Genomic DNA, 14,745 nt, shown 5'->3' with positions numbered 1-14,745 from the left:
GGGAGGTAGGCGCCAGCCTGGGAGGATCTGGCCACCTGAGGACTTACTCAGAGAGGCTTTGGGGTTTGCATCCAGAGCTTTTGGAATTTCAAAAAGATGTCCCCACAGACGATGGGCCTGCAGGGGTGAAATGATGGAGGGAGGGTGGCCATGTCACCACCTCTCACCCACGGTGGGCTCTGTCCTACCATTTTCTTGTCTGGACTGATTTTTCCAAATAGCTGATTTCTCAGGCTCCAGATTCCAATCTGATCCTGACACTTACTAGCTGGGAGACTTTGAGCGAGCTACTTTCTTTCTCTCAAGCTCCGTTTCCTTGTCTGTAGCAGGACATATTAATCCCTGCCTTGCATGGTGGGCAGGGTAGTAGATGAGGCAGCACAGGCCAAGCTCTTTGTGTGGGGCCTGGGTGTGAGGCCAGGGTTCCATTTGTGGTGTCCTCTCCCTCTCCCCCACCCCCACCCTTGTCTCCACCCCAGCTCCATCCCTAAGCCACACTATGGCCTTGAATAGATCCTGTCTCAGCTTTTGTGCTGAGTGCCTGAGAATCTCCTTACCCCTAATCTGACTCCATTTGGTTGCCCCCACCCCACTCTAGCTCCAGCATCCTTTCTGGTGAGTCTAAGCACCTGGGGTCTGGATCCTCAGCCTCTCCCTTCCTGGTTCTCCCAAGGGTGCCAATATTGCATGAAGCTAACACAGTGTACTTGAGAGCCCAAGAGATTGGGGTGACATCTAGGCTCCTCCATTCACTGGCAGCGAAACCCTAGCACAAGCCATGGGTCCTCCCCAAGCCTCCGTCACTCACTCATTTATTCAGCACATGTTTCTGAGCACCTGCTCTGTGCCTGACATTACGCTGGGTGCCGCAGGTACAATGGTGAACGACACAGACCCAATCCCCGCCCTGGGAGAGTGAATCATCTAGCAACGGAGACAAATATTCAATACACACCCAACGCATAGTTAGTGAGTATTGCAGAGAGTGAAGGGTGCGATGGGATCAGATTTCCCAGCGGGCCCAAGAGAGGGTATCCCTAAAGCTTACACCAGCAACTGAAGGATATCTAGGAATGATAGGAGCTAGGGAAGTAGAGATGGGGAGAGCACTGGACAAACAGCAGAAATAGCATGCACAAAAGCCCTGAGGTCAGAAGAGCTGGGTACTCCTTGTACTGAAAGGAGGCCACAGTGAGGGAGCAAAAGACAGACCCAAGATGAGGTTGGGAAGTAGACAGGGCTGAATCTGGCGAGAACACACAGGTCTTGGGAAGGACTCTGGACTAGAACCAGTGAGTGGTTTTAAGTGGTGGGGGGCATGGCTGCAGTTCTTGCTGTACTCCAGTAGCTGAAGGGGTAATGGCTTAGAGCGGGTTTCAGGAGACCAGGGAGGAGGCTATCTTCCAGAGGAAGAGTGGTTGGACTTGTGGGGGATAGTGGAGCCGGAGAGAAGGGGCAGAGCCAAGATGTGCGCAGGGAGTGGGTACAATAGGACCTGGTGATAGGGCAGTTATGGAGGTCAAAGGAGAAGATGTCAAATATACCGCTCAGGTTTCTGACTGGGGAAACTGGGTGGGGCCAGTTACTGAGATGGGAAACCCCAGAGGACGGGCAGATTTGTTGGGAGAAGGGAGAACAGGAATTTAGTTTTTGAGATCTATTTTTGAGATATCCCTAGCAAGTAAGCAACTGGACATATCAGCATTTTTTTTTTTTTTAAAGGGGTCTCACCATGTTGCCCAGATTGGTCTTGAACTCCTGGACTCAAGCAATCTTCCCACCTTGGCCTTGAAAAGTGCTGGGATTACAGTCTTGATTTTAAAAGAAAGGGGCTGGGCACCATGGCTCACACCTGTAATCTGAGCACTTTAGGAGGCCGAGGCAGGTGGATCACTTGAGGTCAGGAGTTTGAGACCAGCCTGGCCAACATGGTGAAACCCTGCTTCTACTAAAAATACAAAAATTAGTCAGCATGGTGGCACACGCCTATAATCCCAGCTACTTGGGAGGTGAGGCACGAGAATCACTTGAACCCAGGAGGTTGCAGTGAGCCGAGATCAGGCCACTGCACTCCAGCCTGGGCAACAGAGTGAGGCTCCATCTCAAAAAAAAAGTATCAAAAAAATAAAAATGCCAGTGCGGTGGCTCATGCCTGTAATCCCAGCACTTTGGGAGGCCGAGGGGGGCAGATCACCTGAGGTCAGGAGTTCGAGACCAACCTGGCCAACATGGTGAAACCCCATCTCTACTAAAAACACAAAATTAGCTGGGGGTGGTGGCGCATGCCTGTAATCCTAGCTACTCAGGAGGCTAAGGCAGGAGAATCACTTGAACCCGGGAGGCAGAGGTTGCAGTAAGCTGAGATTGCGCCATTGCACTCCAGCCTGGGCAACAGGAGTGAAACTCTGTCTCGAAATAAATTAGTAAATAAATTAATTAAAAATAAAAGAAACATCAGTTGGGTGCAGTGGCTCACACCTGTAATCCCAACATTTCGGGAGGCCGAGGAGGGCGGATCACTTGAACCCAGGAGTCTGAGACCAGCCTAGGCAACATGGCGAAACCTCATCTCTACAAAAAAATATAAACAATTAGTCAGGCATGGTGGTGCACACCTGTAGTCCCAGGTACTCGGGAGCTTAGGAGGCTAAGGTGGGAGGATCACCTGAGCCTGGGAGGTGGAGGTTGCAGTAAGCGGAGATTGTGCCACTGAACTCAAGCCTGGGCAACAGAGTGAAACCCCGTCTCAAATAAGTAAAACAAAGAAATTTTCTAGATTGAAAATTGGAAATCATAGAGGTGGAATTAAAAGATGGGAATGGGAAGATTGTTTGGGAGACAGTAATCACGGCTCTCAAATAATCAGCCAAAGAGAACTCAGCCCAGGGCCTGAAGACCACCCCACTTAAACGTCCGGTGAAGTCGGAGCCTCAGTTTAATCAAAAGTAAAATGGAGGTAGGCGCACCCGCAGCTCACAGCATAACTGAGAATTCTATTAAGTAATGGATGTAAGGCACTTATCCGGTGCCTGGCACACAGCAAATGAGCAATAAATGTTGGGGAAGAATGCTGTGATGATGCATGTGGTCAATGACTTTCTTTAATTGCAAGTAATAGAAACTCAAACTTGCTTTAGAAAAAGAGGCGTTTGCCGGGTGTGGTGGCTCACAACTGTAATCCCAGCACTTTGGGAGGCTGAGGCAGGCGGATCATCTGAGGTCAGGAGTTCAAGACTAGCCTGACCAACATAGTGAAACCCCATCTCTACTAAAAATACAAAATTAGCCAGGCGTGGTGGCACACGCCTGTAATCCTAGCTACTTGGGAAGCTGAGGCAGGAGAATTGCTTGAACCCGGGAGGCGGAGGTTGCAGTGAGCCAAGATCGCGCCATTGCACTCCAGCCCAGGCAACAAGAGCGAAACTCCATCTCAAAAAAAAAAAAAAAAAAAAAAAAGGAGGCGTTTATTCAAAGAATTTGGGTAGCTCCTACATCAGAGGAAGAACTGTCGCCAAGCCACACACAGTGGAAGGGCAGGAACGCAGGCCTCTCCCGACTCTCACTGAATCCCTTCCTGGTGGGATCAACTTCATTCTCTCCTGAATTTTTTGACTTCCCTGTGGTAGGCAACACAGCTGCTGGCCAGGCCTAAGGTTCACATCTTGATGTTCCTGCTCACAGAGAGGGACTTATACTCTCTCTGATCCCACGTGAACAAGACTCTTAGGGAAGGACCCCGATTGGCTGGGCTTTGCTCAGATGCTACCCCTGCACCAGTCAGTATGGAGGAGCAAAGGGACTGGCGTGTACCATGACATGATGGTGCCATGGAGGGTAGGAGGAGGGAAAGGACAGCTACTTCGTCAGCAAAACAATAGGCAGCCCCTTCACATTAATGCGGAAATGTGCTTGCAGTCAAAACTGCATTTAGTGCCTGTAGGCACGTTCCCTGGGGCTGTTTCCATCTATAGATCCTGGCACTCACGGGAACCCCCACCCCACCACCCCCACTCCCAATCACATGGATTCACCAGCAACCTCCTCACATATCTCTAGTCCATGGTGTCTTCCCCCACCATCCCCCCACCCCAGTTCCCCGGCGCCCAGGCAGCACCTGTAGATGAACCTCCCCTTGGCCCTACTTTGAAGGGGGCCCCTTCTCAGAGCCTTTAATGGCCAGACCCCAGGACTGAGTTTTCTTGACCTGACCTCTCCAAAGTTTCTCTCTCCTTCCATCACTGCTGGTCTCATATCAGTCCAGCTCACCCCCGACTTCCTCCAAGAAAGGACTCCTGACCTCATTAGGCTCGCGCCCCCTCCCGCTGACCTCCGAATGGGCTGCTACAAGTTCATGGTTCACCTGCAGGGAGTGGCTGCGCACACCAGTCACTGAGGTGAGTAAGTGCTTCATGTGCTTCATCTCTCTCAATCCCGGAACAGCAGACACCACCGTCCCTAGGTGACAGAGAAGAAACAGAGGTTCAGAGAGGCTTAGTAACATGCCATGACTCACACCAGTGGTTAATTGAATAACCAGGACTTGAATCCAAGGCTGACTTGATGACCGATCGGTACAACTTCGCTTTGTTTCATGGGTCAGCAAACTATGGTTTGAGCTCCCCAGTAGCTGAGGCTACAGTTGACCTGTGGGCCCGGTTTTACCCACTGTCTGCTTTTGTGCAGCCTGAGAGCTAGAATGATTTTTTACGTGGTTGCAGGGAGAAAATCAAAAGCAGCATAACATTCTGGCACATGTGAAAATCATATGAAATTAAAATGTCAGTGCCCATTAAAAAATGTTATTGAAGCACAGTTGTGCCCAGTCAGGTATGGCCAAGTTGGGTAGTTGTGACAGAGACAAAAGACTCCAAAGCCTTATTCTTTTTACATCTGGCCCTTTACAGAAAGCATTTGCTGGGCCCTGCGCTAAAGGGTTCTCCCACAGCCCCGGGGGCCCTAAACACACTGCCTGAATCTAGGGGTTGCTGGAAGACCCTGGAGGAAAAGTAAGGTGGATTTCAGCCCTTTGTACACCCAGGTACTCAAGATTTGCTAAAGGCTCAAGACCTGAAAACATCCAGAAAATGCCTGTAAACCAACCCCTACTGCTGTTCCCCGCTGAGCCAGACTATCTGTCCGAGGGTCTGCGGTGGGACACCTTGGTCCCTACAGGATCTGACTCATCTGGTGGAGTGCTCTTCCGGTCTTGTTTAGTTTTCAAAGAAACAACTTCCAGGAAAACAGCAGAAGGAAGAAGGCTTCATGGGAAGAATGAGTCAGAGAGTTGTTATGGGGACTGCATGGGACCCAGAAAGAAAGTACTAAGCCTGAAAGGATAGCAAGTGACAGGTGCTGATGACCTGCAACTCTTAGGGGGAGGAGGAGGGAAATAGGGAATTCTGGAAACCTGTGTGGGACTTTTGCGTAAATTAGAAAAAGGTGGCCGGGCGTGGTGACTCATGCCTGTAATTCCAGCACTTTGCGAGGCTGAGGCAGGTGGATCACCTGAGGTCAGGAGTTCAAGACCAGCCTGACCAACATGGTGAAACTCCGTCTCTACTAAAAATATAAAAAATTAGCCGGGCGTGGTGGCGGGTGCCTGTAATTCCAGTTACTCAGGAGGCTGAGGCAGGAGAATCGCTTGAACACAGGAGGCAGAGGTTGCAATGAGCCAAGATTGCGCCATTGCACTCCAGCCTGGGCGACAGAGCAAGACTACATCTCGAAAAAAAAAAAAAAGAAGGAAAGAAAAAGGCTCCCCTTCCTCCTGCCCAACAAGGACGCCCTTGGTGAGTGGGGAGGGAGCTGTAGTTCAGCCCCGCCCTGCGCCCACCCCCAGGCCAGATACGCTTATGTAGTGCTCCCATTTCACAGCTGTCTGTGGCAGCTTGGCTTGACCTGACAGTAGGCAGGTCCTGAACCAGCTTAGGTTTCCTGAGTTTCCCTCTAACTCTGCTCCTCACTCAAGCCAGTCCACCAGCCTTCCTGTGTTTGTTTCTTCTTCTGTATAATGGGAATGTCTGTCCTGTCTCCCTCCGGCAGTTCTGGGTATGCAATGATGAAGCAGATGTGGACACCAGGGTGGAGGGTTTTGATGTCAACCAAAGGACCAAATGGAAGCCTTCCATTTGGGGTCCTCCAGAAGCTGCTATTTACAGAAAAGCCTTTGTTGTCATTTTTAAAAACAGATATGGTGAAGAAAATTTGGAAAACAGAGGGGTGTAGTGCCCACAGTCTACCATGGCTAACATCATTCCTACACTCTATCTTGCTTTGGGGGCCAGGGAGGGAAGACACTTGAGCATTACTTCTCAAATGTCTCAACTTTCCCTGAGGAAATTGTTAAAAAGCAGGTTCTGGTTCAGAAGGCCTGGAGTGGGGCCTAAGAGTCCTCTCTTCTAACAGAGTCCCAGGTGACGCCCATCTGACACTCGGAGTCTCATGGGACCGAGAAGACCTTAGCGCAGGTTGAAGAGGTGAGGCCAAGGTGTCCTTGCCCTGAGGGGTAGTGGGAGCCCTGGAAGCTCCTACCCTGTGGCAGGCCTGCCTCTTGAAGTAAGGCGCAGGGGCAGCCTCCCAGGACCCCGGGGATCCGCCAACAGGCTCCACACTGGAAACTGTGGGAGTGAAGACCTCAAGGGCTCAAGCCCTTGGGCGGAGGTGGGAGGAGGTCTCGAGCTGGGGAGGCTGGGAAGGGCTGGGTTTCCCCAGATCAAAGCAGCTTCCCCAGCCTTTGATTCCCCAACAAGCAGCCTCTTTGGACTCGGACTGCAGTTTGGGGCCCGCTGGTCTTAGGGCCTGGGGAAAGTGGTAAGAGGCTCTGGCCTGCTCTCTTTTTGCATAACAGCTTGGCTGCCTAACAAAAGGGCGGTCCTTAAAAGGCCTTATGGGGCTGTTAAAAGCTTCCGGCGATGGTTTAATTGGGGGCGATTAAAGTGTCCTCCCCAGGAAGGCCTGCCCTTCAAAGGCCAGCCAGGCCTGGCTCCCCTGCCCTCAGCACCTCTCCCCGCAGCCTCTCCCAGAGTGGTGGCCCGGCCCTCAGCCTCTCCCCTCCCCAGCCTCTCCCCTCCCCAGCCTCAGCCACACCTAGGAGGTCCAGGGCCGGACCCTTTGGCCAGCCTGTCTGTAGGGATTCTGTCTCAGCCTGGACAGCAGCACCATCTGCTCACACAGTTTGTTCTCTTGGCTGAGTCTGGCACAAGAGGGAGGGAAGGCTGGGTTAGAGACACAAACAGCCTCAGAAATTGGGGACCCCTTGCAGCACTCTCTCTCCTCAGAACACCTCGACTGGCCTTTGGGCCCCTCCTTGAGCTCCGGGTTACCAGCCCTTCCCCAGGACCCCCGCCTGTCTGGAACTTCATGGTCACTGCTGGGCACCCCATCTCCCACCACACATGAATCTTCAGGCATGTGTGGTGGGAGATGCCTGGAAGTGTGCAATCTTCTGAGCACACTACCTGGAAGCTGTTGGAGATTCAGAGGTGACCAGACAGGGACACCTCCAGGGAGGAGGGGATAGTGGAGGTGTAAGTAGGTGAAAGCGATGGGGTGTGATGTGAGGTGGAAGGAGCCGTGGTGGGGGTGGGCCACAGAGGGCCAGGAAGGACTTTCTGGAAGCAACAGCGCCTACAGTTAGAATGTGACCAGCTTAATTGGGCCCATTTGCCAACCCTGATGTTAACAAGAGGACCACATCCAGCTTTACTAACAGACTTTGTCCACACCACCAACTCTGGGCTCCTGGGAGGGAGGTGGGGTAGACGGCCCATCCAGTCTAGAATAGCCACTCTGGGGGCATCTAATTCTTTTTTTCCTTGAGGCAGGGTCTCGCTCTGTCACCCACGCTGAAGCGCGGTGCTGCAAACACAGCTCATTGCAGCCTCCACTTCCTGGGCTCAAGCCATTCTTCTTCCTCAGCCTCCTGAGTAGCTAGGACTACAGGCACGCGCCACACCTGGCTAATTTTTGTTTTTTTGTGTGTAGTGACAGGGTTTCACCATGTTGCTCAGGCTGGTCTCAAACTCCTGGGCTCAAGTGATCCACCCAAAGTATCGGGATTGCAGGTGTTAGCCACTGCACCCAGCTGGCATCTGATTCATACATTTCCCCAGAGCCCACCTTCCCTCTCAGATATTATACATCCTTTCGTCTGAACCTTAGGAGCTGCTTTGGATGCAACTTGCCTGTCTCATCCCCTCAGGCCCATCACCCAAACAAAACTCAGAGCCTTCTCCCCTGGGGTGCTCTGTTTCCTGCATGAATCTTGCTCTCATCTCCCCGTCCGTGCCCATCCTAGATGGGGTGCCAGGGCCAAGGGTCTTTGGGATTTTCACCTCCTGTGTCAGCATCGAGGTAAGGAAAGCTCCCCCATCTTTTTTTTTTTTTTTTTTTTTGAGATGGAGTCTTGTTCTTGTTGCCCAGGCTGGAGTGCAATGGCATGATCTTGGCTCACTGTAACCTCCTGCCTCCCAGGTTCAAGCAGTTCTCTGGCCTCAGCCTCCCGAGTAGCTGGGATTGCAGGCATGTACCACCACACCTGGATAATTTTTGTATTTTTAGTAGAGACAGGGTTTCGCCATGTTGACCAGGTTGGTTGACCTTGAGCTCCTGACCTTGTGATCCGCCCACCTTGGCCTCCCAAAGTGCTGGGATTACAGGCCTGAGCCACTGCGCCGGTCCAAGGCCATGATTTTTTACAGTGTAAGTGCTGGAGGAAAGCAAGCCCAAGGCAGCGGGCAAGGGGGCTTAGGCTGGAAGAACAGGCTGCAGAGGGACTCCCTTCTGAATGTCCTGTGGCGAGGTGTCCCCAGGTATCCCTCTGCCCTCCTGACAGCTTTCCTGTCCAGTCCCAGCAGCCTGTTCTGAACCTGTCATCAAGCACTGAGCCCCCAGCCGCGGTGCCTCCCTCACGTGAGGCTCCTGTCTCCTGACGGCCTTCTGCCTGGGTTTCTCCCTCCAACAGGGCCTGCTCTTTGCTGCCAAGCTCAGCCTGAGCGATGCTGGGGCTCCCCTCACAAGCCTCCAAGCGTTCCCCTCTCCATGGCAGCTGGACATTGCAAACCCTCCCTGACCACTCCCCACCCCAATCATCACCCTCATTTCCATCCTCCAGGAAGGGCTGTGGCCTCACAAGCTCCTGGTGACCCCAGCCATGCCGTGTTCCTTCCTGCCCACACTCGCCCTGGCCCCTCTGCAGGGAAGTGGTACCTTCCCTTGCTCTGGATCTCTGGGGACTCTGCTGGTCCTTCAAGGGCCTGCTTATACATCTCCTCCTCCAGGAAGCTTCCCTGAACATGCCAGTCAAGAACACATCCTCGGCCGTGCAGTGGTTCACACCTATAATCACAACGCTTTGGGAGGCTGAGGTGGGTGGATCACCTGAGGTCAGGAGTTCGAGACCAGCCTGGCCAACATGGTGAAACCCTGCCTCTACTAAAAATACAAAAATTAGCCTGATGTGGTGGTGGGCGCCTGTAATCCCAGCTACTCAGGAGCTGGGGCAGGAGAATTACTTGAACCTGGGAGGTGGAGGTTGCAGTGAGCCCATACCTTGCCATTGCACTCCAGCCTGGGCGACAGAGAGAGCCTCTGTCTCAAAAAAAAAAAAAAAAAATTAGGCAGGTGTGGTGGCATGCACCTGTAGTCCCAGCTACTTGGGAGGCTGAGGCAAGAGAATCGCTGGAACCCAGGAGGTGGAGGTTGCAGTGAACCGAGATCGAGCCGCTGCACTCCATCCTGGGCGACAGGGCAAGACTCTATCTCAAAAAAAAAAAATTAAAAAACAAACAAAAAACCACATTATCTTTCAAATGGCTGTAGCACTTACTATGTGCTAGGCACCGTGCTGAGCCCTGGGTCTCATCTAACCCCCACAGCAACAACAAGCAGCAAATTTATTCTACTATCACCTCTTTGTTGTAGATAAGAAACAAAGGCAGCCAGGCGTGGTGGCTCACGCCTGTGGGAGCACTTTGGGAGGCCGAGGCGGGTGCATCACTTGAGGTCAGGAGTTCGAGACCAGCCTGGTCAACATAGTGAAACCCTGTCTGTACTAAAAATACAAAAATTAGCCAGGCTTGGAGGCATGTGCCTGTAATACCAGCTACTGGGGAGGCTGAGGCAAGAGAATCGTTTGAACCTGGGAGGTGGAGGTTGCAGTGAGCTGAGATCACGCCACTGCACTCCAGCCTGGGTGCAAGACTCTGTCTCAAGAAAAAAACAAAAAACAAACAAACAAACAAACAAAAAACCAAAAACTGAATGGCTGGCCTCAGCAAACCATTCTGAATTGCTCAGGACTGAAGGGTTTCCCAGGACAGGCTTTCCACTCTGAAACTGGGAAAGCCCCAGGCAACCCAGGACAAGTCAGTCACCCTTCTGTTACCCGAGAGACTGGCCTCTGCCCCCATCAGTTCCCTGAAACAGTGTCCAAAGGCCACCATCAACCTTCAGAGGCCTCTCCCTTCTCCTGCCCATGGGGTGGTGTAAGGCTGGGCAGTATCCAACTGCCCTTCAGGGATGCAGTGGGGCTGGATGAGGGGCAGGGCAGTGCCAGCCTGGAGCAATGCCACCCTCCAGCCCAGCCTCACTGGTCGCACCACCTCTCCCTAAGCTGGCTGCTGGGCCTGGGCCCTTTATCATCCCCTCACACTATCAGGCCGCTGAAGGAGTATCTCCTCCGCGCCCACCCCAGCTTCTGCCCTGACCCAGATAAGCTGAGGGGCCAGCCCAGGAGGAGAGAGGCAAAGCTGTAGCCTGGCTCTTCCCCAGCCCTGAACCTCCCTGCCTGGCCCTTGGGTGGAAAGCAGCAGAGACTCCTCTTGGGACTTCTACATCCCAAGATCAGACCGCCTCTCCAACCCCATGGGCAAGGACAGTGGGCAGGAATTCCTGTGCCCACTTGGCAGATGAAGAAATGGAGGCTGGGGGCCAGGCACCGTGGCTCACGCCTGTAATCCCAGCAGGTTGGGAGGCTGAGGCGGGCAGATCACGTGGTCAGGAGATCGAGACCATCCTGGCTAACACGGTGAAACCCCATTTCTACTAAAAATACAAAAAAAAAAAAAAATTAGCCGGGCGTGGTGGTGGGCGCCTGTAGTCCCAGCTACTCAGGAGGCTGAGGCAGGAGAATGGCGTGAACCCGGGAGGCAGAGCTTGCGGTGAGCGGAGATCGCGCCACTGCACTCCAGCCTGGGCGACAAAGCAAGACTCTGTCTCAAAAAAAAAAAAAGAAAAAAAAAGAAAAAAAGGAAAAAATGGAGGCTGGGGAAGTGACCTGCCCAAGGTCACTGGGCCAGACCCATAGGAAGTCGGGGCTGGACGGGGCCTCAGCATGCCCCAGGGCTCTCTGATGGGGCTTCGTGGAGGATGTTTTTTGAGTGAGTCCAGCTGGAGAGGCCAGCCTGCAGATGAGGCCTGTGCACTGCCCCTTCCACAGTCTCCGGCCACCCTCCCAGCACCGCCTGAGCCCAGAGCCCTCGTGCCTCCTTCCTGCGGGGCTCTTGTCTCCCGACAGCCTTCTGCCTGGGTTTCTTCCTCCAACAGGGCCTGCTCTTTGCTGCCAAGCTCAGCCTGAGCAATGCTGGGGCTCCCCTCACAAGCCTCCAAGCGTTCCCCTCTCCAGGACAGCTGGACATTGCAAACCCTTCCTGACCACTCCCCACCCTGATCATCACCCTCACTTCCATCCTCCAAGCAGGGGCTGTGGCCTCACAGGCTCCTGGTGACCCCAACTATGCCACGTTCTTTCCTGCCCACACTCGCCCTGGCCCCTCCGCAGGGAAGTGGTACCTTCCCCCCCCTCTGGATCTCTGGGGATGCTGCTGGTCCTTCAGGGGCCTACTTATATGTCTCCTCCTCCAGGAAGCTTCCCTAAAGATGGCAGTCAAAAACACATTCTCCTTCAAATGGCTGTAGCACTTACTATATACCAGGCACTGTGCTGAGCCCTGGGTCTCATCTAACCCTCACAGCAACCACAAGCAGCAAATTCACTCCACTATTATCACCTCCAGGTTCTAGATTAAAAAACAGAGGCACAGAGAGGTCGGGTAACAAACCCAAGGTCACACAGCCAGAAACAGATCAAGGCAGGATTCAGGCTCTGGCAGTTTGGATCCATGGCATCCACTGGATTAGCAACTCCTTGGGGCAGGGACCATGGGTCAGGACTGGCTTCCTGTAGGAGAAGTCTTAGTATTTGCTTAGAAAGCTCAGAGCTGGACCCCTCCCCCAGACCTCCAGTCCTCAGAGTCCCCTGTAGGAGGCAGCACGGGGAAGGACAGAATTTTGTTTTTATTACCACTCAGCCCAGTTTCTCAAAAGTCACCGCCTGGGCTGAGCAAGGTGGCTCACCCCTGTAATCCCAGCACTTTGGGAGGCCAAGGCAGGCGGCTCACAAGGTCAGGAGTTCAAGACCAGCCTGGCCAATATGGTGAAACCCCATCTCTACTGAAAATACAAAAATTAGCCAGACATGGTGGCATGCACCTGTAGTCTCAGCTACTCCTACTCGGGAGTCTAAGGCAGGAGAATCGCTTGAACCCGAGAGGCAGAGGTTGCAGTAAGCTGAGATTGAGCCACTGCACTCCAGCCTGGGCAACAGAGTGAGACTCTGTCTCACAAAAAAAAAAAAAAAGGAAAGAAAAAAAAAGTCACTGCTTGGCTTCTTTTTGGTTCTGGCAGGCTGGGCCCAGCCCAAGTGTGGGATGTGAGTGAACCACCCCGAGGAGGGCTGGGGGCTTGGCTCCTGGGGGCTCCAGTAGCTCCCTGCGACCTATCTCTGCCCCTCAAATCCTTCCATTCTAAAGGCCAGCTCCATGCCCACCTCCTCCAAGAAGCCCCAGCTGCTGCCCCCAGCCAGCCTCCCCTGCTCCCACAGGGTGGGGAGTGGTCAGGGAGGGTTTGCAATGTCCAGCTGCCCTGTCTCCTGTCCCAGGCAGCGATGTGTCCAGGGCTCCATACCAGCTCCAAGCTCTCTGCCTACAGCTCCCTCACATCCACACTGGGTCCCAGCTGGAGACCTGGTGGCTTTGAGAGGATACCGTGGCTTCTTGATGTACCTGAAGACTTTGGAACTCCAGAAGTGTTCAGTCCTGTGATGGGTGTCAGCCAGGCCCAGAAAGCACACAAACTGGGGGACACATATGCTAAGTTGTCCAGAAAGCCTCAGGGCTGGGGCTGGAAGAGGAGGGCCTTGCCATCCCAAGGTGCTGGAGTGTCCACACGCCCCTGGGGTGACCGTGTGCATCTGTGTGTGTGTGTTTGTGGGTGGGTGGCTGACTACTCTGAGTTTGTGGGTGATTCATGTGTACCCTCGCGACAGGCTGTGTTCAGATAGTCTGCTTATGTGCTTGAATTCAAGTACACAAACATCCCTAGGTGCAAGCTTGCACGCACAGTCCTCCCTACACCTCCACACCCAACTCCTAATCATCCCTCAGGATCCTCTCCCCGCCCTGCTTCAGCCTTAAGGCCTGCTCTGACCCTCCAGCCCATCCCACTGACCTGCTGACCTTCATCCCAGACACTGCCGGGTTCAGCCCTAGAGCCTGGTCACCCTTGCTCCCTGAGGGTGAGGTTGACTCCTTTTTAAATTACCCCTAAAGCCCCACTTAGGGAGACACAGCCTTATCAATCAACACTCGTTGAATGAATTAAAACAAACTCCAAGGAAAGGAACTGCATTTGGGTGGATGGAAACAAGAGCTCTCAAGCTATTTTCTTTCCTCTTTACCCTTTGCGCTCTGTCTCTTCCCATCTGTACTTTCTCTAACTTGTTTGCTAACTCAATCATCAGCTTAGAAAGTACTTCCTTGTATACCCTCCTCTCATTCAAATCTCATGACAATCCTCCAAGACACGAATAATTATCCTCATTGCACAGATGAGGAAACTGAGGTTCAGGGAGGCTACGTGAGTTGCCCAAGGTCACACAGCCTGGAAGGAGTGGGCAGGGACTAGAACCCTCATGCGTGAATGGACACCACCTCCCACCACTCCCCACCAGTAAGTAGAGGGTGGAGGGTAAAGGGCGATCCAGGGGCTCGGAGAGGATTGGCCTCTTCAAGCCCTCTCCATGGCCCAAGGTCACCGTGGGAGGGAGATGCACCTGGCCCCCCGGGCCAGGGGTTACCCCACTCGGCCAGCAATGGGAGAGGCCATGAGATCTGTGGACATTGTTCCTGGGCCTGTGGTTACTGATTTGACAACAGCCCTGCTCCTCCCCAGCCAGCCAGGGAGTTAATGATTAAGGAGGGGATTAAATATTAACCACCTGTGGGGCCAGGCGTAATGTCTCCATCTGCACCTGAGCCTACCTAAAAATCCCTCCCACCTGCCGTGGGCCAGCCCCACACAGGGCCTCTAAGCCCCTTGCTTAGGGATACCACTTCCCCATGCCCCCATCCTGCCCTGGCCCTGGCCCTGGCCCTGGCCCGTGTCCACCCCATCTCTCTCATACCCACAGCACAGACCCAGGGACTCTTCCTGTAGCTTGGAAGCTGCAAGCTACACCACTGTAGGCACTCCTGGTGGGCCTTCTGGAGGAGAGGACCTGCCCGAACCCAGCTACTCCTGGGGCTTGGAGAGTCCGCAGGTTACATTCCTACCCGTGACCTCGTTTATCAGTGCTCTTATCTCCCAAGTCGTTCCTCCTAAAGACCCCTCTGAATCTACACATCCCAGGCCCCAACACCCTGGGCTACAGCAACTCTCCAGCACGCCATTCTCTTCTTTCTTCTAGCA

General features: G+C 53.5%; 1 long non-coding RNA gene across 1 annotated transcript in view; it reads right to left on the bottom strand.

Moving 5' to 3' along the window:
• Positions 1 to 14,745, bottom strand: part of LOC129531565 (uncharacterized) — a 68,849-nt gene that overhangs the window by 31,750 nt on the left and 22,354 nt on the right. The window contains exon 2 of the long non-coding RNA XR_010129987.1: positions 4,361 to 4,455. This is a non-coding gene — a long non-coding RNA (uncharacterized lncRNA). The remainder of the gene's footprint in view (positions 1 to 4,360; positions 4,456 to 14,745) is intronic.

This window comes from Gorilla gorilla, chromosome 12, assembly GCF_029281585.2.
Source record: "Gorilla gorilla gorilla isolate KB3781 chromosome 12, NHGRI_mGorGor1-v2.1_pri, whole genome shotgun sequence".
NCBI lineage: Eukaryota > Metazoa > Chordata > Mammalia > Primates > Hominidae > Gorilla > Gorilla gorilla.
This window is presented reverse-complemented; position numbering and strand designations above follow the sequence as displayed.